General features: G+C 39.6%; 1 non-coding gene across 1 annotated transcript; it reads right to left on the bottom strand.

Annotated features, from left to right (window-relative positions):
- Nucleotides 1-20522: 20522 nt before the first annotated feature.
- Nucleotides 20523-20594, bottom strand: trnap-agg (transfer RNA proline (anticodon AGG)). Its single transcript has one exon. It is a non-coding gene; the product is annotated as a tRNA-Pro (tRNA).
- Between the last annotated feature and the right edge of the window lie 554 nt (nt 20595-21148).

Raw genomic sequence — 21148 nt, 5'->3', positions numbered from 1 at the left:
AGCAATCTGTAGTATCTCTCAGCGCTGCTGCTTGCTTGGACTCAGGTGAGATTAACCTTTTGCGACCCTGCGGTCACATATGAGGACATTACATTTTGGTTTTGTTATGCCTTATTCCTTGACCTGCTAAACTTCGATCGATTGTCCCCATTAGTGGACACTTTTGTCTGCCAGCTAGTGGTAGCAAAAGTACTAGAACACTAATAAAGTTTGTTTGTTTCTTTATTAAGATTTTGACATTATGTTTTGCACTTTGGTTGCATTCATGACGGAAGCGGTGGTTGCTCATTGCACAAGATTCAGGTTATATCAGGCACAGTCGTGGACGGTTCAGTGTCTCCGGTTCGCCTCGCTTGCATGTCTTTGGACTGTGGAAGGAAACCGGAGCACCCGGGGGAAACCCGCACGACAACATGCGGGCTCCGCGGAGGGGGGACTGGCTGCCCCATCTGGGGATCGGGCCCGGGACCTTCTTGCTGTGACAGTGTGCGACGGTACTACCCACTGAGCCACCGTGTCGCCCAACTAATAAGGTTAAAAACAAAAGGAATAGGAAAAATGCATTGAAAAAATCAAAGCTCGGGTCTCAGGAGATTAAATATAATTGCTTACACGGACTCCGGTAAGATTCAATTTAATTGGTAATATTTTTGGAAATTGTTAATTGGCAATTGTTAATATTTGATGCTTGTGTTGTATCCGATGAATCTTTTCTAGCTAATTGATCAGGTCAACTCACTCATTTTATAATTAAGAGGTTTATTGAAAAGTTACAAAGAAATCAGCTCTCCCCAGGCTCTCAGGCTGCAGCGTTTTGAGTCTTCACCCCTCGGGGAAAGTTGAAGCACAGACCCCGACCTGTGCATGCAAAAGGTTTTTTATACCCCTTGTCAAGACCTTATGCTCGTAAAGTGACACGTATCCCTAGTCACCAACCTGTCCTAACCATTTTTCCCTCCTGGCTTTTATCTGGTTTATGGTTTTACCACATTTATTGGGGTGAGTGTGTGAGCCCAGCTGGGCGCAGCTGCACAGCTGGGGGCAGCAGTTATGGAGAGCAGGATGTGATTTATTAGCCACAATTGTGCTAAGGTTTTAGTATTCTTTATTGTTGGCTGGAGACTTAAGAACTTACACAGTGAGGTGTAAGTTGGATTTACATAGAGAGTTGTAAATCGGGAGAATAAACAAGAGGCTTATTCGGAATAAACAAGAGGTTTATTTAGAATAAATAGGTGGTTTATTCAGGGAAGAAAATTGGGCCCTTCGAAGTTTTTTGACCAAGGTTTTAGCGTGGGAAACCTGGTGCGGACAGATGGGTTTGTAATGTTGTGAATAATGCACTACCCTCTCAGAAGGAGAGGACAAGTTGCATCCAACTAATAAACAATACAAAAACCAACTATACGTAGATATATGAAAATTGAGGATTGGTGACTGGATTGAAGAATTTATTGGATTTATGTTTTGTATGTGTCTATGTGTTGTATGAGACAATGTATGTGTTTGTTGAAATAAGAAGGGGGTGGAAGGTATTGTTTGTGTTGTACTTGTGTGTCTTTGTTCTAAGTGTTACACATAAACAATTTTTTAATAATCTGTCCAGGTGAACTTAAGCAGTAGAATGGAAAGTAAGAAGTAATTTGGAATGGAAAGTAAAAAGTAAGTTGGAATGGAAAGTAAAAAGTAAGTTGGAATGGAAAGTAAAAAGTAAGTTGGAATGGAAAGTAAAAAGTAAGTTGGAATGGAAAGTAAAAAGTAAGTTAGAATGGAAGGAATTGTGTAAAGTGGAATTGAGTTGTCTTAAGGGACAAAGTAGTTTGGCAGTTCGACAATACGACTGCAGCAGGTTGGAACAAGTCCAGACAGTATTGTTGTACTGTGGGGATTGATGGCGGTGTTATGTTTAGAAAATAAAGGAATGACCAAGACAGGGACAAGGAGATCGTCTGTAGATAAGGAAGAGATGATGGTAATAGTCAAATCAGAGATGGCATGGAGGGACCAATTGACTATAGAAACAGGTTATGATGACACAAATACCTGACTGGAATGGGTCAAGTACTCAGTATCTTCAGTGAAGATAGATAACTGCTTTGTTTGCGCAGCTGCAAAACCTAATTTGGCCACACATCCAGTAACTTCAGGAAATTGGACATGCCTACTCTCATTGTTCAATGAGATTGAGCCAGTAGGGTGTGAGAATTTATCCATGTCTCACCCACTAACTCAGGAACCAACCCCAACCAACATCAAAGCCTATAAAGGCAATTACACCTGTTTCAGGAGCAACAAACCAGGACCGATAAAAAGGGGACATTTTTCAGAAGGATGGTGTAAGAAAACCATTATCTTGGATAGTGATGGGAATTATACAGGCAGCCAGCTGAATGCACAAAAATTCAGTGGGGCGGATTTAGTATGGTTGTGTGGAGATATGAGAATCCGGCGAAGGTTGCATGGGAATTGGTCTGGGGAGTGTGCGTTGGTCTTTCTGATTATGCCTTTCAGAATTTACAAGCAGCACGGAGTGGAGGATGCCGCGGACGTCCTGACCAATCACCACAGCCATCGAAGAGACACCCGAGAGGTCAAACCTGGAGGATCCTTCGACAAGACCGTGTGGATTGATGGTATAGGGGTCCCAAGGGGGGTCCCAGATGAATTTAAGGCTAGGAACCAGATTGCTGCAGGGTTTGAAAGTGCACTCTTTTGGTGGGTAACTATCAATAAGAATGTAGACTGGATAAACTATCTCTATTACAATCAGCAGAGATTTGTTAATTTCAGTGTTCAGGCCATTGAGGGACTGAGAGACCAGCTAGACCAGACTTCACTTATGACCATACAGAATAGAATGGCATTAGACATGTTGTTAGCAGAGAAAGGTGGAGTTTGCCAGATTGTGGGGTCATCGTGTTGCACCTTCATCCCTAATAATACTGCACCCGATGGTAGTGTGACACGAGCTTTGGAAGGATTGAGGGCTTTGTCACGAGAATGGAAGGAAAATTCAGGGATAGACAATGAATGGGTCAAGTGGCTAGAAGGGATATTTGGACCATGGGAGGGAGTTATTGCGAGTTTGGTGATGTCAGCATGCGTGGGAACGGCAATTTTAGTGGTATGTGGTTGTTGTGTCCCGTGTATCAGGGTGTTAATGGGAAGATTTGTAATAGATATAGTGAGTAGAGGAAGCAGAGGGGGGCAGGATCCACCAGTCATTCAGATGATGTTGGCCGATTTGTCTAAATATCATATAGATGATGAGGTGGAGGATACCCTTGAAGGTGTGCCGGAAGACCCACTTCGGGCGGCATAAGTGCTACTAACTCTGCTTAATTAAAGGTAAAACCGACCAGACAAGACGAGGAGAGAGGACCAGCACTACTGATCATACACCGTGATGAAGGAAGGAGACTTGGAAGGACTGGCAGAGGCAGACTCCGTGGGAACTGGAAGACCCACTCCAAGGGACAGAAGTGCCACCAACTGGACCTGCCTACAGGGAACAAAGCACAGCAGGAAAGCCCGACAAAACCGACTATGTGGAAGAAGAGTCCAGTGGAGTCAACGGAACGGAACAAGAAGATGGGTGAGGATTTAGTTAGACTAGGAGAGAAAAACATAAACATATAGTTCGCAGACACATAGACCATCTTTGAAAACACTAGTTAAGTGCAACACACATAGCTTAGCTACAAAACGTAAGGGGTTAGCTCAGGATTGTTTACAATGTATATATGTTTGGTACTCTGCTATTTGTTAGGAGGGATATTCTCTGTGTTTCGTTGTTTAAAAGTTTGTGCCGCTGGAAGCAGGTAAGACCGACAGGGGAGAATCCATAAGACAGTAGGAGTCATGCAGAGACACAGGAGCTATGGGCCCCTTCTGAATATCTGCAGCTCCGTCTGGTGGAGGACAACCTGAACGGACTTCCTGTAGAAGCCACGCACCCATTGTTTTTATTTTATTTTTCTCGTTTTTGATTTCCTATTTTTAAATTGCTTTATTTTGTTTTCCTATTCTTATTTTATTTTCTATTTTTTGTTTGTTTGTTTGTTTGGTTTAAGGGTAGGAGCTGTTGCGATAGGTACGGTTCCTTTAGTTTAACTGGTAGCCTTTTATTTTTTAGATACCTTTTATTGTAAAAATTCAGCCCAGTGGCCATGTAGTCAGAAGGGGTTAAATTGGGGGCTATCCTGACAGCTATCCTTTTCTACTGGAATCTAGAAACACCTAACCTATAGTTAAAAGTTAATGTGAAAGCATTAAGATGCTTTCAAGGGGGGTTGTTAGGATTTTTGGAACATAACATCATTATTAAACATAAATTCAATATGGGAAGTTTTACGGCATTTTCCAAGTTTTACGACATTCATGCCGCATGGCCCTTTGTTCAAAATGGCTCCTACCATGCTCCCTTGGTAGGGTCCCTCCAGATTCCTGCCGAGGGGGGGGAGGCGGAGCCTGTGCTCTTTAGCACATTTCATTGGCTCCAACAGCAGCGGCGGAGGAGGAGCCTAGACTAGTTTAAAAGAACGGCGCGCTCAGACGCCGGGGCTCTTTCTTTGGCTGTTGTTTTTCTAGATTGCAGGAGAAAGGAGCGCCGATCGGCTTAGCTCTGACTTATATTCACAGATCGTTTCTTACACTTAATAAAGTGTTTTTGAAGAGTACTTTCTGGATTCTCCGACTGCTTATTTCAGAGCCTCTCGACAAAAAGATTCGTCCTAACACGTAGCCAGACATTACACGCTGGAAAGGTGAGGAAAATGAGTGACAGGAAACAGTAAAGTTTGGACACGAGGAACCACTTTAACAGAGAAGTTCAGACCCACTGAGACCCACATCTTCTACATGTCACTGTGTAATGTAGCAACATCTGTCCCCTCAGAGAGAATCTTTTCTAAAACAGGTCAGATCATAACAGAAAGGAGAAACAGGATCAACCCCTCAAAGATGAGCTCGGTTTTTCTGAATGCCAATCTTCACTAAATACTTACAAATACTGTCACCTGGATGCTGCTTTTTCTTTTGCACATTTTCATTTATATTTTGTTGAGTGATGCTTTGTTGAAGTGTTCTTTCACTCTAGATGCAAATTTACAAGTAATATACACAATCAGACCTTTTGGTCTAATTGAGATGGGTCTTTGTTTTTGTATTTTATAATTTATTGTTATAGCACTCTGTTCCATGTTGAGTATATAAATAAATCCATTTAAATAATAAACATTTGATACAATGTTTTTTTTTTACATTAGTAATTCATTTTACATGTAATTTGTTAATACATTAGTTCAAGCAACAAAGAACATTTGTTTAAAGACTCAGCTCAGCTCAATGAACTTGTTTGATTACTTTGATTTTCAATTTAAGATGGCAATTAACTTAAATTTGGTAAACCTGTTAGGTTACAGCAGACCTGGGCATTGTACGGCCCGCGGGCCACATCCGGCCCGCGAGACATCCCCAACCGGCCCGCATGAGGTTCGTGGCAATTAAAAATTAGACGTAAATAAATGTACATCAAACATGCAATATAACAGGATTGATTTTGACGGGAGCGCTGTGTCTTTAAATATCCGTTTCGTTTTACGTGTGTGAGAGTGTATCAGTTCACCGTAATGCGAACACAACTGAGTGTGACTGACGGTGGAGTTTTTAACAAGACGTGAACTTCTGAAGTATTTATTTACTGAAGTCAGGTGTAAAGCTGTTTAACGATCACAATTTAGGGTTTAAATCGCTGTTATGATACTAAACAGAACATGAACGATGCGGAGCGTCACACCTGAAGCTTTACTAACTAAACTGCAAAAGCAACAAGGACTTTTTATAAAGTTTAACACATCCAGAACTGAAGCAGTCAGGACCAGCTTTGTGATTTTAATAAGAATATCCAACAATAACAAAAGACTGAAAAATAAATGAGGTAATTAGACTCAAAACAAAATAGTGTAAAGTTTAAAAACCTGCACATTTTGTTCACATTTGTTTTTTTTGGGGTTTTTTTTGCATTTGTTTGTTTAAATAGTAAAATAATGTTGATGTTTTACTCTGCCTACTTCTAATTGTCATCTAAACATTAACAACTTATTAGAACTGCACAATTTACTGCTTTTAATAAATAGTGGGCAGTTGTAGCCTAGTGCTTAAGGTACTGGACTAGTAACCAGAAGGTCTCTGGTTCAAGCCCCACCACCGCCAGGTTGCTGCTGGCCCTTAACCCTCAATTGCTCAGACTGTATACTGTAACTTTATTGTAAGTCACTTTGGATCAAGGCGTCTGCTAAATGCTGAAAATGTAAATAAAGAGATAAAATTAATATTGAGCAGAATTAAGTTCACCTTATTGGTCCGGCCCTCCACAACAGTCCCAGTTGCTTATGTGGCCCCTTCGAAAATTTAATTGCCCACCCCTGGGTTACAGTAAAGTACTCTGTTCTTGGTAATTACCTTTAATTGCAGGGGACTAAAGTTTTTTTTTTTGTTTAAAAAATGTACAAGAAAATGTGCATTGTTTTTGCACTGTTTACACTTAAAAAAAAAAAATCGTGAGAAAATCGAATCGTGAGCTCAGTATCGTGAATCAAATCGAATCGTGAGCAGAGTGGATCGTTACACCCCTAGTGAGTAGTACCAATATGTTGTAAAGGTGGAGCTTAATTATCAGAGCTGAAAGCATGCATTTTAGGGCTTTTGATCAATGTTTAAAGGTCTTGTTTCCAAAACCACGCATGCAGAACACAACAGATTAGCAGTCCATCGCCTTAACCACTCAGCCACCTCGTCTCAACCTGCCTAGAAAAATGTGTTTCTGTGCCGATTGGTCTGATTGATCAACCCAGACGGCTTGAACAGCTACATTGCCTTTTAAGAACTATCTGGGTGTTTACCAGAATGTGCATGCACTGTCTTTTACAAATCTACAATATCTACATTGATCAATCAGACTAATCAGACCAGAAATGAGCAGGTAAAGCAAGACGAGGTGGCTGAGTGGTTAAGGCGATGGATGGTTAATCTATTGTTCTCTGCACACATAGGTTCGAAAACCAGACCACTGAACAAAACCCCTGAAACTCTTGCTTTTAGATCTGGTGCTGCTCACAAAAAAAATAAAAATCACAACTGTAACACCAAATAGAAGCAGTTCACCTTATACAGCTGTTCTTTTAATATAATGTTAATGACATACAGATTAGTAACCAGACATTGTTTAAATTGTTGTCTCCACTTTGTGGAGTTAGAAAGACAAAAAGGGCACAAGGTAAACGAGCCAGCCAGGAGTAGAACCTAAAATCCTCTGACCTGTAGTCAGATGCGTTATCCATTGCACCACCGGCCCTGAGGGATTTTGTTTGTGACTTACCTGAAGCTCCGGCCTAATTTCTGTCTTTTGACCAAGGAGAGAATGGAAAACTTTGAAGCACGGCATACAAAAACTCCCTGCCGTGACCCGGATTCGAACCGGGGTTGCTGCGGCCACAACGCAGAGTACTAACCACTATACGATCAATGCATTCCAGCTGTCAGCCACTTCCAGCCACATCCACTGCTCCCTGATGGGCTGCAGTCATAGTACCATAGTAACAGAACAAGCTTCTTGAGCTACAGCAACATGGTGCAGAGGAACTAATAGGCAAATACACGAGATATATTGCGGCAATCGATTTCTGAGAAAATTCTGGTCTTCTTTGATATGCTACATGACCACCTTCCCATTGGAAAACCTGCCCTTGATCCAATATGGCAGCTTTCAAGATGGCGGCCATGTTCCGGACATAGCCTAAAAGATAGGCCCCCTCACCCATTACTTGTTGAGGTATTCAGATATGTCATTTTCCCTTTTGTTTCTAAAATAAAAAAGTGTCCTGAGACTTTTGACTCACCCTGTACATATTTTACAGTAAGTACAGTGCTCTTGTGATTATATGGCAAGCCTTCTTTTTTTCCTTCTAAATGCTTGTGTGCAGATTTTTGACGTGTCTTTCAGTGCACTTTTTGCAAGCGTCTTCTGGCTTATTGCTTACCATGATAAATACTTCACTTATTATTAACCAAATGTACTAACAGTTGTGTGTCAGTAGTGCAATACATAAAATACATAATAATACATAAATCAAGAGTTTAAGTTATTGTTTATATCAAATATAAAATAGACAGCAGTTCTGTAAGAATAAACATATTAAATATAATATTTGCATAAATGATGAGTTATACAGTACAAATAGATGGTAGGTTTTGTTCCACACAGATGTAGTGAGTGTAAGTGATGGCACATGATGGCAGGCTCCATCTACATGTTACTAAACTCTGTAACAGGGCTGTACTGCTGGAAAAGGAAGTTAAAGAGAGGAAATTGTTTAATTATGTATAAGATATGATAGCAGGTGTTGAGCTACATTGTTCTGCAGGTCAGCCATGGCACTGTTTGGATTTCTGTGTCTTCTTTCCATTGTTTTAGGTGAGAAATAACATCACATAAAACATGAGAACCTTTATCCAAACCTTACATAGAAATTACAATTTATCTGCTGATAGATTCTTATCAGTTTTTTTCTTACACTCGTATCTTTATATATAAATAAACATTGTTCTTTATCTGTCCACAGGTTATAACAGCGCACAGGAAATTAATTCAGTTTCAACCACTAAAACTTTCTTGGAGAGAAACTCTGTTACTTTATCCTGCAATTACAAAGGATTTGGAACAAATTACCTGCAGTAGTATCGTCAGTTCTCCACATTCAGACCAGAGTTCATTATTCTGGTTGACGAATATAAAAAAGAAGCTGCAGGTTCTAAGTTTTCTGTAAAAATAAATGAAGATAAAGATCGAGTGGATCTGAACATCTTCTCTGCTGCAGTATCAGATTCTGCTCTCTACTACTGTGCTCTGCAGCCCACAGTGACAGGAAATCATAACATACTGTACAAAAACCAAACACCTAAGTTATATATTTTAGTTGCTTTAAATAAAATATGTATATTTTGGTAGCACTTCACATTACAGAAATCCTCGGTTCGAAACTCGGTGTTGCCTCTGGTCGGCTGGGCGCTATCTAGCAGGCATAATTGGCAATGCCTGCAGCAGTTACTAATTGGCAACCGTATCTGCAGGGTGGGGGCCGGACTATGTGTGGGTGGGTGTTTCTTCATACACTGTGTACGGACCCTGATTGGTGGAAGAAAAGAGGAGGGCTGTACACGTGTCGGAAGAGGTGTGTACAGTGACGTGCTCTCCTCGGATGCAAACTGGTATCTCTCAGCAGCGGAAGACAAAATTGAGTGCGCTAAATAGGGAGGAAAATGGGGAGAAAATGCATTTAAAAAAAAGCATCGATCAAATGTACACCTAAAGTGTCAATTATTTACTTTATAAAAATATTATACTTTAATATGCACCTCGTTTTAAATAAAGTTTGCGATTCAACCACCTAAACTGTGAAGGCACATCTGAATGGACCCGATATAAAAATAAATATTTTTGTTTCCTAAAGCACGGTTTACCACACGAATATAAACAAATAATAAAACTGGATTCAGAATCAAACAATTCCGCGTTTTGCTGACACTGATTAAAAAAAAACGGTGTTGGTGTAAGCATCTAACTCCCGCCTAAAGAATAAAAATCCAATCATGCATTGCAGTTTCTTGTAATTTACTGTAAACTAAGGCACGCCCGTATCATACAGTATAATACTGTAAATTATAAAATAGTATTTTAGTTTTAGACCTCCAAGTGACACTTCCTTGTATTATTTCAAATAAATCAAGCTTTATTTTTTGGACAACATTTTGCTGTGGACCTTGACTTTCTTTGGAGGTGGAGAGTCAGACGTAGCTGCTCAACCACCATAGTGGTTAACAACAGGACAAGAAATAACCACTACAACAAGCAAACAGTAAAACAATAAATGAATAAAATACTATTTCATAATAAACTAACTAAATAAAGCCACTCAACTTTGTACAAGCAAATGAAAAATATGTACAAATGTACAAATAAACTGTAAACCTAAACTTTAAATTAACCAATAATCTCAAAACAAATGCAAACGTAATGCTAAATTGCAGACATGATTGTATTCATAAATAAGATTTGTTCGTCTACCTTCACAATATCAGATGAAAGAGGAGTTAACATGACTAACTGAATTGGGGGTGGGGAGCTAGATGTGGTTACATACAGTAGAAACAATTCCTTATGTTTTATTTGAATCTGACATTCAGCACAATGATGTTACTTCTGTTCTTCATCTTCATTATTGCTGATGATAATGGTAAGTTATATAATAAGCATCATGTTTAATTGGTTGTGTATTAAATTTCTACTATAAACATATTTGCAATATCCAGTTAAATAAATTACATGTTATTTATTTATTTATTTATTTTAGCAGAGGCTGCTGAGAGCATTAAACCCAGTCAAACCAGTGTATCTTCAACTGAAGGAAGAAACATCACACTGTCTTGTATATATGAAGGATTAGAAAATGGTCTCCACTGGTATCGACAAAAATCTGGATCAAAACCAGAGTTTCTGCTGCTGATTTATGAAGGTACTGTCACCCAGGCTCAACCACCTGACCCGAGAATGTCTATCAAACATAACAAAAAGGATAATAAAGTGGATCTGGAGATCAACCCTGCTGCAGTTTCTGACTCTGCACTGTACTACTGTGCCATGAGGCTCACAGTGATATGAACTCAAACTGTGCTGTACAAGCCTGTTTGGTCAGAGGAGGGAGCTGTTAGCATGTTTACATTTAACTGCTGTTTGACTCCCAAAATATGATGACAAAATACTTTATAGCTTTTTGTATGATTGACTGTAAATGAGTCAAAAGCAATAAGGCACATTGGCATCTAAAAATATTACCAATCATATTCATCATAATTCATTACCGATTCCCATGTTTTAAAGACTATTATTTACTATTTATTCTATTTATTTATTTATCCGACAACAGTTATTAAAGAGTATTTGCCCAAACATTATTAATAACACACTAAAACCTAAAATGTATACATACTAAATACTATTATTAAATACTACAGAAACAAACCTAAGTAATGTTCTGCAAATATTTATAGGTTAGGTTTCATCTCATTTATTTCATATTAAACTGTTTTTTAGATCGTGTTATCAAATAACTTTATTATAAGTTCTAATACGTTTTTTATTTATTCATTTATTTATTTTTTTTTGTATTTTTTATAGTAAATTTTTGTAAATTATTATTTAATAATAATAATTCCCATAGTGCATCATGGTGCCATGCGTTCCCCAGGTAAGCGACACACACGCACCTGGCCATCCACGTGATGTAAAAGAAAATGTGATTCATCAGACCAGGCCACCTTCTTCCATTGCTCCGTGGTCCAGTTCAGATGCTCACGGTAAGCATGGGCACCCTGACTGGTCTGCAGCTATGCAGCCCCATACACAACTGTGGTGCACTGTGTATTCTGACACCTTTCTATCAGAACCAGAATGAACTTTGTCAGCAATTTGAGCTACAGTAGCTCGTCTGTTGGATCAAACCACACGGGCCAGCCTTCGCTCCCCAAGTGCATCAGTGAGCCTTGGCCGCCCGTGACCGTGTAGCCGGTTTACCACTGTTTCTTCCTTGGACCACTTTTGATAGATACTGACAACTGCAGACCGGGAACACCCCACAAGAGCTGTCATTTTGGAGATGCTCTGACCCAGTCGTCTAGCCATCACAATTTGGCCCTTGTCAAACTCGCTCAAATCCTTACGCTTGCCCATTTTTCCTGCTTCCATCAACTTTGAGGATAAAATGTTCAATTGCTGCCTAATATATCCCACCCACTAACAGGTGCCATGATAAAGAGATAATCAGTGTTATTCACGTCACCTGTCAGTGGTCATAATGTTATGCAACTTTAAATATAAAGCCAGGAAGAAACTGTGTCACTGTCATGTGGTGCCATGAGGTGGAGCTTCAACATAATGTATGATGCTACCACCACTGTAGAGAACCATTTACAGAAATATTCTCATACTGATACACACCCATCATGTTCACCTTTATATTCATGTGTATGTGGATTTCACTAGGTGAGTAAAAATCATGTTAACTTATGAAATATGGAAACATTAGTCTGTGATCAGAATGTGATTATGCTCTGTTCTCTATCACAGGTGACTCTACAACAGATCAAATCAAGCCACTTTATTCACATAAGAGTGTAACTGAAGGTAATACTGTTACTCTGTCCTGCAGCTACAAAGACTTCACTGATACAGTTAACAATCTGCAGTGGTACCGTCAATATCCAAAATCTAAACCAGAGTTCCTTCTTATCAGCTTTCTCTCTGGAGATCCAAATGAAAATATTTCATTACGTTTGTCTGCTAAAGTTCATAAGGATGTAAAACAAGTGGATCTGAACATCTCCTCTGCTGCAGTATCAGACTCTGTAATATATTACTGTGCTCTGACGCCCACAGTAACAGGAAACACAGCTGCACTGTACAAAAACTTCAACAGTAATTTTTTGGCAGATAAATATATCATGTTTTTCCTCCTACATATTGATTCTCTCTTACATTCTTTTTATATATGCAGATCTGTGCAAGTTTTAATCATGCACACACACAGATAAAATCCATTTATTGTTGATTTTTAAGTGTATATACACACAAAATTTTGCATATATCCAACAAGTGAACAATAAAGGCTGAGTGTTTGATGAGCAGAGATAATCAGAGGATCTCCAGTTTGTCAACAAATGCATGAGAAATGTTTAAAAACAAGGTACCTCAAAGAAAGATTGGAAAGGATTTGCATATCTCTCCCACTACAGTGCATAATATCATTAAATGGTTCTTTTTTGTGCTTGTTGTGTGTGTTTGCCTTTTGCCCATTGCCTTTGGCCTGTTTAATTTTGCCTTTTGCCTGTGTATGACCATGTAACTTTGTTTGTGACTTTTGATAAAGCTTACCGATTTGGACTTATATTGCTGTGTACATAATTCACCTGTAGATATCTATGTTGTTTGTACACCGGTGGTATGGAGTGGCTGCCATTTTCTTTATCATCTGTGTTTTGTCTCTATTTATGTTAGTAGGGAGTTAGGGAAGCACTTTGTCTTTTATTTTGATTTTTCTTCTGGGTTAGGGAAGCTAGTTTGTGGGTATATTAGATAGAGGGTGTCGTTTGTTATTTTGGCCTGGGTCACTCCTGAAGGTATACCGGTTTGTTTTGTGTTCTTGTGTTCTTTGTGGTCAATTTTTCCCTTATTTCACTATTTCTTAATCTGTGTTGCAGTCTAACCTAGACTAGGCTATACCACCAGTCATTCATTCTCATCGTTAATAACCCATGGGACAGATCATCTTCATAAGCCTTTGCACGCACGCACGCTGTAGCCTAGTTGTTTGTTTGTAGCCATTCACTAAATAACTTTTTATATACGTATGTTTTAAACATTATTTTATATTTTATAAACGTTAATTTTTCGCGTGTAGTTGATATAGAGTGCTATTTTGTCTATCGTAAAAATCGCTTGTGTTTACTAACGCAAATCCGTGCTTGTGAAAACTTCTGCTACCGGCATCCGAACGAAGCCGGTTTAGTTAGCTTGTTTTGTAATTCAGCGCATAAACGTCTTATTCATCCAGAATTAAAACCGCTTTCTTTTCGCACGAAGCGCGTTTGTGTTTGAATGTTTTTGTAGTTTAGCGCTTAAACATATTTGCATTGTGAAGAGTTAAAGCCGTTTTCTGTTCGTAGGAATCGCGTTCTGTTTGTTTGTTTTGTACACCAGCGCATAAACACCGATTTCCTTTAGAATTACAGCCGTTTTGTCGGAAACAAAGCGCGTTTGTGTTTGTTTGTTTCTGTAGTTCAGCACTTAAACACCCTTGCTTTGTGGAGAGTTAAAGCCGTTTTCTGTTCGTAGGAATCGTGTTCTGTTTGTTTATTTTGTACACCAGCGCATAAACACCGTTTTTCTTTAGAATTACTGCCGGTTTTGTCCAAACGAAGCACGTTTGTGTTGTTTGGTCGTTGGTTTTTACATTCCAGCTCATCATCGCCTGCTTTCCGGAATTTAAGCCGTTTTTCTGTGACTACCAGCAGAAGCGCCGGTGAATTCAACTTAAACAGCAACTCCAACTCATCTTCTAAAGCTAAGTACTTTCTCTCTGTTATTATGGCCCCAGCAGGAGCCTTGTATCCATGTTCCGAGTGTAATATGTTCAGTTATTCTTTCTCCGTCTTTAGTGATAACTTTACATGTGATAAGTGTAGATTAGTTGTTAGTCTGACGGAGAAGATCTCAGTGTTAGAAGGGCGCATTCGGGCGTTAGAACAGACTACTACTAGTGAAAGCCTAGATTTAGCTGTAGCAGTCACGAATGCCAGCAGTTCAGGTACAGAACCCCAGACTCCGGCATTAGAGCCCTCACAGCGGGGCGACTGGGTGACGTCTCGGCGACATAGTCGTAGGGCAAAGCACCGACCATCTCAGCTGCACGTGTCCAACAGGTTTTCCCCACTCAGTGAGCCACCCGCTGAGCAGCCTGTTAATGTAAGTGCTCTGGTTATAGGAGATTCTCAGCTCCGACACGTGCGTATTGCAACCCCCATAGAGACACCAGCAACCATAGTCACTTGTATTCCGGGGGCCAGGGCGCCTGACATCAGAGCAAATCTGAAAGTGCTGGCTAAGGCTAATCGTAGATTTTCGAAGATTGTTATCCACGTCGGCACTAATGATGTTCGTTTACGGCAGTCTGAGGTTACTAAGTGTAATGTTAAAGAGGTGTGTGAGTTAGCTAGGTCGATGTCTGAGGCAGTAGTGTGCTCTGGCCCCTTACCGATTCGACCCAGTGGCGAAACCTACAGCAGGTTGTTGTCGCTGAACTGCTGGATGTCTAAATGGTGCTCAGAAAACTGCATTGATTTTGTAGATAACTGGTCCACTTTTGAGGGAAGACCTGGTCTTTTGAAGCGGGATGGTGTCCACCCCACGTGGGAGGGTGCTGCTTGCATTTCTTGCAGCATAGGTGACAGGCTTTACCACCGCGTTAGTGTAGCGGCAGATAGTGGTAACTGACTATCCAGAGCCAAGACCAGGCAGCAGACTAACAGGCCTAACCAACTGTCTGCGAGTCGCCATCGGACATCACCCGGAATCCTTAGGTCACAAACCATTGAGACTGTGTCTGTTTACCGTGGCAGGTGTAAGCCAAAACAAAATCAAAAAGTATGTCATAATAACTTAATTAAAATTAATCTAAATGAGCATCATGAAAACACCAGTAAGGCTAAACTAAAGTTAGGACTTCTAAACATCAGGTCACTTGCATGCAAAACAGTAATTGTAAATGAAATAATTACAGATAATAGTCTTAGTGCACTTTGTTTAACTGAGACCTGGGCTAGACCTGATGAGTATCTAGGTTTAAATGAAGCATCTCCTCCGGGTTACAGTTATGAAAATAAGCCACGTCTTAGTGGTCGTGGTGGAGGAATAGCCACAATTTATGACAAGGACATAGGTCTCACTGTAAAATCAACTCCTATAACAAACTCATTTGAGGTTCTTATCTCTGACATAGCCAGTAAATGTTCATCTGATAAAACTAGTATGTTTAAGCTGGTTACTGTTTATCGACCGCCTGGTCCTTACTCAGAATTTCTTAACGAATTTGCCGATTTTCTTTCTAAATTAGTCTTATCAACTAAAAAAGCTTTAATTGTTGGTGACTTTAATATTCATTATGAGGATAAGTGTAATCCACTCAAAATTGCGTTTGATTCTATTTTAGAATCTTTAGGCATTACCCAAAATGTAACAGGACCCACTCACCGCTGTAAACATACCTTAGATTTAATACTTACTTATGGTATGAACATAGACAACCTGGTAATCATACCACAGAATGACGTAATCTCTGACCACTCCCTACTAATTTATGAAGTGTCCCTGTCCAATAATATACAGCAATCGCATCGTTTTAAATGTAAGCGCACTATTACATCTGCAACTGCAGCAGCGTTCATAAACTGCCTACCAGAATTACCAAATATATCAGCATCAGAACCTAAAGAACTAGATCAGGCAACTCAAAACCTAGAGACTGTATTACGCACAACCTTAGATAACGTAGCCCCACTTAAAACTAAACTGATTAGGGAGAAAAAACTTGCTCCATGGTACAATGACCATACATGTGCTCTTAAACAAGCAGCACGGAAATTAGAACGCAAGTGGCATCACACTACACTGGAAGTGTATAAGATTGCTTGGAAAGATGCTCTAACTGAGTATAAACATGCCATTATAAAAGCTAAAACTTATTATTATTCGTCCCTAATAGAGAAAAATAAAAACAATCCTAGATTCCTTTTCGAGACAGTGTCCAAATTAACTAAAAACATCAATGAAACTGAATCTAATATACCACCCGACTATACCAGCGATGATTTTTTACATTTCTTTAATGACAAGATAGAAAAAATACGACTTCAGAGTCAAAGTGTGTCACCTGCCAATATTAAATATGGACTCACTCTGAGCAGCATTGGTGATAATAGTGATGATAATAGCAACAAGTTAATCCAACTAAATTCCTTTAATCCAATCTCCCAAAATGAACTAACTGTGTTGATTAAATCATCAAAGTCATCATCGTGTATACTCGATCCTGTTCCAACTCGTTTACTTAAAGATTTACTCCCAGCTATAGTAGAGCCCCTGCTTACATTAATCAATGCATCCCTTAGCCTTGGGTACATACCTAAATTGTTTAAAAGTGCCGTTATTAAACCACTGATTAAAAAACCTAATCTTGATCCATATGTTCTAGCTAATTATAGGCCAATTTCAAACCTTCCTTTTGTCTCTAAAATATTAGAAAAAGTCGTTTCCAAACAGTTATGCTCTTACTTGAATGAAAATTGTATTCATGAAAAATCATAGTACCGAAACCGCATTAATTAGAGTAGTTAACGAGTTGTTAATGTCTTCTGATAATGGATGTGTCTCTTTTCTTGTTCTATTAGATCTTAGTGCAGCATTTGATACGGTCGATCACAACATTTTACTGGAGAGGCTAGAAAATACAGTAGGTGTTAAAGGACTCGCACTCTCTTGGTTTAAATCATATTTGACTGACCGCTCTCAATTTGTTTATGTAAATAATAAATGCTCGGAAACAACAAAAGTAAAGTGTGGTGTTCCGCAGGGGTCGGTACTGGGACCGCTATTATTTACACTCTATATGCTTCCACTAGGAGAAATTATCCATAAACATGGCATAAACTTTCACTGCTATGCAGATGACACACAGCTGTATATATCAGCCAAACCAAATGATACTGACACAATCAGTAAGATAGAAGATTGTGTAAACGACATCAAAAACTGGATGTCGTGTAATTTTCTTTTACTTAATTCAGATAAAACAGAGGTTTTACTTGTTGGCTCTAAAGCTGCTAGAGACAAGTTCTCTAACCTGGTGCTAAACCTAAACACTTTCTCTGTTACACCCAGCCCAGATGTAAAAAACTTAGGTGTCACACTAGATTCAGATCTCTCCTTTGATACACACGTTAATAATATTACTAGAGTTGCTTTCTATCATTTGCGTAATATTTCTAAAATAAGAAATATACTATCTGTTAACGACGCCGAAAAACTGATCCATGCGTTTATAACTTCTCGGTTAGATTATTGTAATGCTCTTCTAACTGGATGCTCTGGTAGATCCATAAACAAACTCCAGTTAGTTCAAAATGCAGCAGCTCGAGTGCTAACTAGAACTAAAAAATTTGACCATATAACTCCTGTTCTATCATCTCTACACTGGCTGCCAGTTAAATTCCGCATTGATTACAAAATACTTTTACTAACCTATAAAGCGCTACATAGTCTGGCTCCACAGTATCTGAGTGAGCTTATTAATCACTACAACCCAGCGCGTCCACTTCGTTCACAAGATGCAGGATTACTTATAGTTCCTAAAATTAAAAAGACCACAGCTGGTGGAAGAGCATTTTCTTACAAAGCTCCACAACTTTGGAATAATCTTCCTGCCTCTATTCGGGATTCGGACACAGTCTCAATGTTTAAGTCTAGACTGAAAACATATTTATTTTCTCAGGCGTTTGATTAGTATAGACAAAGGTGCAGAGCTTGAGGGTTCTTGGTCATATAAACTTGTGGTGATCAGGGATGTTGGGTTGCTGTCGTTCTGCCTCTCTTGTCCGATCACTCAGGTTTGGGTAGGAGAGGTGGGCGCTGATGTCCTGTGAAAGCCTTCATGACCTTGTTACCTGCTCGCTCTCCCTTTTAGTTATGCTGTAATAATTAGGGCTGCCGGAGTCTAAAACTCTCTGTAAAACTGTTTTACTCAACTAGCATTGTACATTATTAACTACATTCTTTGAAGATTTACTCCAAGGGCATTCTGACGGGAACCTGTTTACCCGCCGAGGTTAAGGATTAAAGTCGAGACTGAGACCTGGGCTAGACCTGTCCAAGGGCATTCTGATGGGAACCTGTTTACCAGCCGAGGTTAAGGATTAAAGTCGAGACTGCCGTGACAACAATGCTGCTCCTGTCAGATGTGACGGGTCTGGAGTAATTTGCACCAAGAACGACAAGAAATCACTACAGACTTTATTGAAGACTAGAGCGGATAACAAATCTATTATTATTTATTTGTTTATTTATCTATTTATTACCAGTTATGACTTTTAGATCATTTAATTCTGTGTTTGTATGATTTGTGTAAATCGTGTATTTATTTAAAGTTTCCTCCAGGCCACCCAAGAAGGATGGGCCCTGCTGAGTCTGGTTCCTCTCAAGGTTTCTTCCTGTAATTTTCAGGGAGTTTTTCCTTGCCACAGTCGCCCTCGGCTTGCTCAACAGGGGTTTTTGTATCTGTTGGTCCTGGATTTTGTAAAGTTGCTTTGAGACAATGTCTATTGTAAAAAGCGCTATATAAATAAAATTGACTTGACTTCAAGGAATCAGGAGAAATTTCAGTGCAGAAAGGCCAAGGGTGCAAGCTTAAGCTGAACCATATAACCACATGGGTCAGGGATTACTTTGGCAAACCTTTGTCAAGCACTACAATACAGTTACATGTACAAAACACTTTTACTGTGCAAAAAAGAAGCTTTATGTTAACCATGTCCAGAAGCGGCATGGACTTATCTGGGCTCAGAGGCATCTAGGATGGACCATTACACAGTGGAAACGTGTAGTGTGGACAGATAAATCAGCATTCTAAGTCTCCGGACCAAAATGGAAAGGACCATCCAGACTGTAATCAGCAACAAGTCCAAAAGCCAGGGTCTGTCATGGCTGTGGAAGAAGAGGATACGGGTACTGGACTGGCCTGGACTGGACTTCAACAGCTTAATCAAATACATCAGTTGTCACAGCCCTTAGTACATGACTCAGTTAAGGGTATTCTCACAAGGTACTGTGACAGTATAAATGATTCACTCATAAAAGCTGTGGTAAACACAGTATCAGAGAGCAATGCCCTTTTGAAATTCTGTGGCACAAATGGTCCTTTATCTACCTCAAAAAGATGAGCATTATATGTGTTGAGAGAGTTTCCGTTAGTAATGCCAGTGGAATATGTGGTTGATAAGGGCAAGAAATCTGTTGAGTATGTAGCAGTCCAGTCAATACTGCAGAAGTTGTAAAACAAGCAAGATGTTCTGGACAATGTCCTATCAGTATGAATACCATTCTTACAATGATGGTTCAAATTTCAAGGGAAATGATGAACATGGCTATGCAAGCGTTTTGCAACCACTTATCAAAGACCTTGTTTCATTAGAGCAGTATGGTGTATATGTTGAGCCTTTAGGGAAAAGTGTTAGGGTCACAGTTTTGCATGTTTCAGCTGATAGCTTAGGAGCTCACTCTCTTGCAGGATTTTAAGAAAGCTTCACAGAACAGTGATTCTGCAGGTTCTGTATGACAACAAGAAGTGAAGTTTAGCACAGAGAGGTGAATACCAGAGACTTTGATCCTCGCACTATAGAAAATCACAATAAATATGTGTAGGACGTGAGGCTAGAGCCTGCAATAAGTATTTCAATTTAGATTTCCTTAACCAGGCAATAAAGTCATTTGCATATTCATTCACTGACAAAACTGACCAGCCTCAGCAAAGTGCCAAAAACTTTTCTAGCAAAGGGACAGTTGGTGGAAATGGCCATGAAAATTGGACCCTACCTAGGCTACTTCCACTTCTCATTGGTCACAGTGTCCCAGAAGGAGACAATGCCTGGGAAATTCTAATGGTTCTCAAAGATATTGTGGAACTGTCTGTAGCACCAAGACACACTGAGGAGTCTGTTCATTTCTTGGAAAGTAAATTGTCAGAGCACAGAGAATTGCTGCAAGCTAATTTTCAATTGCAGCCAAAACACCATTTTGTGGAACATTATCCTGAGTTGATTAGAGTGTTTGGTCCTGGTCTATGAAATAGGACGTGGGTAAATAAGGGCTCGTCCGGGATTTAAATCCGGGACCTCTCGCACCCTAAGCGAGAATCATACCCCTAGACCAACGAGCCAGCCTGGATGCCAAGGAATTTATTTAACCTCCGGGGCTTAGCGTCAAAACCATGTTGACTGGTTGCACTGGTAAGTGTATTCATGACAAAACAAAATTCAATGCAGAGCTTCATTAAAGAATTTCTAACAGTTTAAGCATGAGGTGTCATTAAAGACTCGCTTTGTCAAATTAAAAGACTTGGAAGCATTTGACAGGAGCTGTGTGCAGTCCCACTGACTTTATGCTTCACACTGTTTACGTTATATATCATGTTTATCCACCCAAACTGTACAATACAAACGTTGTGATGCTGTCTTTAATCGGTTAGTTATACAAAAGATTTTGCAACATTTACATTACCATGATATTTTATCTTGTCGTGTTGACTTCATGCTCCTTGCTGTTTGGATTTTGTAACAACGAGCCAGTGGGAACAAGAGCCTTTGTGTTACTTTGATCTGTGTGACTGACCTTCAAATCTATGTTGTCTGGTTGAGCTGGTTATGCCTAGATCACGCTACACGATTTTTGCCCTGATTTTCGCTAATTTTGCTAATAAACCAGCAAGTCATA

This window comes from Trichomycterus rosablanca, chromosome 4, assembly GCF_030014385.1.
Source record: "Trichomycterus rosablanca isolate fTriRos1 chromosome 4, fTriRos1.hap1, whole genome shotgun sequence".
NCBI classification, from domain to species: Eukaryota; Metazoa; Chordata; class Actinopteri; order Siluriformes; family Trichomycteridae; genus Trichomycterus; species Trichomycterus rosablanca.
The sequence above is the reverse complement of the archived record's forward strand: the minus strand, read 5'-3'. Positions and strand labels throughout refer to the sequence as shown.